The 2,737-nt window shown below is 40.1% G+C and overlaps 1 non-coding gene across 1 annotated transcript; it reads left to right on the top strand.

Moving 5' to 3' along the window:
• The first annotated feature begins 360 nt into the window (after nucleotides 1–360).
• On the top strand, nucleotides 361–433 carry TRNAV-UAC (transfer RNA valine (anticodon UAC)). The gene has a single exon. It is a non-coding gene; the product is annotated as a tRNA-Val (tRNA).
• Nucleotides 434–2,737: the final 2,304 nt, after the last annotated feature.

The raw sequence follows: 2,737 nt of genomic DNA, 5'->3' as shown, positions 1-2,737 counted from the left end.
CCATCTAGTGGTACAATACGCGATGTGCGTCCGTGTTACGCAATGCATATGGACATCTATACGAGTACGCGGAGGGTAACTTCAATTAATAACCTAAACAAAAGTCCATAGAGCGAGGTGACGTTAAATACATTAGGGCAGAGCAAAATAATACATAAGATGCGTTTAACAATTATAGTTATACGTTTTTTAAATAAGGTTCATCTTCCGTCTGGTGTTTCATTAGGACAATTGATAGTCCGGGACCTTATATATTATCTAATATTAATAGGGTAACAAGAAAATCTTTTACAATCTCGCAACAGAGACCAGAGATCTGATTGTGACTTAGTATCTGTACTACAGCTCTGCTTGCACAGCGGTTCCATAGTGTAGTGGTTATCACGTCTGCTTTACACGCAGAAGGTCCTGGGTTCGAGCCCCAGTGGAACCAGTCTTTTATTTTTTCTTATGATATAATTTGATACATATTGTGCAAGTTAACAATGTTATAATAAGTAGAATTTACTGTAATTTTTTCCTTGCAATCCTGAGTTCAAATGGGAATTACACACAAACTTGAGTTTTCCTAACATTAGTCATGCATTCATAACATTAATATGAAATTGTTTTATGTTTGGGCATGAAGGTCACTCCTGGAACCGCCCATTTGAAAAAAAGATAAAAATGCTTATTTGTTAAATCTCTCAAGGATGCAGACTGTAATGGTTTATGTGTTTTTAAAAATTTTTTATTGCCCACGTAAAAAAAAACACTTTTATTTTTTTACTTTTTCTTATTTTGTTTCCTTGTTTTCTGTGCAACAAATTGTACTTCCCAGTCACAGTATTTATTCTTTACGCCATTTTCGAGTGGACTACGGGTACGATTTTCAATGTGCGCTTCAAATGATCCCCCCCCCCCCTAAAATTTATGTATGTTTTATTATATTATTTGAAATTCAAATCTTTTGTATAGTAAATTGTTCTCCGCCATGTTCTGACACCACTAACCTTTTTAATACTATGTTGTACAGAGTTGTGTAAGAAGTAGTTTTTGCTGGACAAGCTTAGTAATAACATTTTGAGAACTGTATAACTTTTTGATAATTCTTTAGAAAAATTTTAATGTGTTGCAAAATGGTGACAATTCAGACATTTGGGTGCTATTTCCTGTTACAGGGTTCACTTCCGGGAAAAATAGTTTCATATTTTGATACATTGGGACTTTTCATATGCGGTGATACCTGGCATGTTCAACCACTTAATGACCGCTGTATAGTTCTGTTGTCAGTGTACCGTTACAAGAGGCTCCCATGGCAGATGTTACCAGTGGGTGTTTGCTGCATAATGCAGTGAACACTTACTATGTATGATTAGGGCTCCACCTGTGTGCCTACTGTGTTATTGTAATGGTGCGTTAATGGGTTAAAAACATGTTCAGCCTATATGTACACGATCAAGCCGATTCTCATTTTAACTGTGACTTTTGTCACTGCAGAGAGCCTGAATCACTCTACAAATAGGGGATTTATGTGTCATGTTCTGCAGAAATCAAATCACATGCTGTGGATCTAAAGCAGACTATTACTAATTACTAATATTTTGTTACTCCGTATATGTGTGGGTGCCTGTAAGGCCCGAAAGACCAGTGATACATTTTTTGAAAATTCTTCAAAACGATTGTGAGGGGATGGTGGGAATTTGTCTTTGGCTTGTTGCTGGTGTTTGTTAACTTTTTTGTGACCCATTATCAGGTATAGAATGTTGTCTTACATGCAATAGAACAACGTAAAATAAAAAGTAGCACTAATAATAACTTCTACTTCTTCTAATTCTGTAGGGGTTTTCTTTGCATCAATCACCTTTTATTTTCACATCACAGACAAAATAGATGGAATTACAACAGAAGATACAGACAGGGCCACAGTGTGCACCACTCTGCAGAACACAGTCTCAATACACACAATCATTAGGAGAAGAGGACAAGGAGCTGCAGAGAAGTGCTGGGCCTGGAGGTAAGTACAAGGTTTATTATTTTTATGGTTGTCATAACTGTATATACTGCAACTGGGAGGAAAGACTGCATACCGAGGGGGTAAAAGGCTCTATATACTTCTACTATTGGGGAAAGGCTGTGTATACTTGGGGGTGAAAGGCAGTATATACCGCTATTTCTGGGGGGAGGCTGTGTATAATTGGGGGAGACTATATATACTGCTACTAGTGGTGGGAGAGGCTGTGTAAACTGGAGGGAAACAGCTGTGTATATTGGGGGATGAAAGGCTGTATATACTGCCTCTACTGGGGGGAGGCTGTATATATTGCTACTACTGGGAGGAGAGGCTGTGTATACTGGAGGGGGGAAGGCTGTGTATACTGGGGGAGAGGCTGTGTATACTTGGGGCTATGTATACTGGGGGGGAAGTCTGTGTATACTTGGGGGAGAGGCAGTGTATACTGGGGGGCTGTGTATACGTGGGGAAGATGCTGTGTTTACTGGGGGTCTGTGTATACTGGGGGGGGGGTGCCTGAATGGCTGTATATACTGCTACTCCAGTGGGGAGAGGCTGTGTATACTGGAGGAGGATGAGGCAATGTATATGGGGGAGGGTAGGCTGTGTATACTAGGGGGAAAGAGGGGGGGGCTGTGTATACTGGGCACAAGAAGCTATGTATACTTGGGTGGAGAGGCTGTGTATACTTTTGGGGGAATGACTGTGTGTCTTGGGGGTGGTGGCATGGCTCTGTATACTGTC

The sequence above is a fragment of the Engystomops pustulosus genome, chromosome 2 (genome assembly GCF_040894005.1).
Source record: "Engystomops pustulosus chromosome 2, aEngPut4.maternal, whole genome shotgun sequence".
NCBI lineage: Eukaryota > Metazoa > Chordata > Amphibia > Anura > Leptodactylidae > Engystomops > Engystomops pustulosus.
The sequence above is the reverse complement of the archived record's forward strand: the minus strand, read 5'-3'. Positions and strand labels throughout refer to the sequence as shown.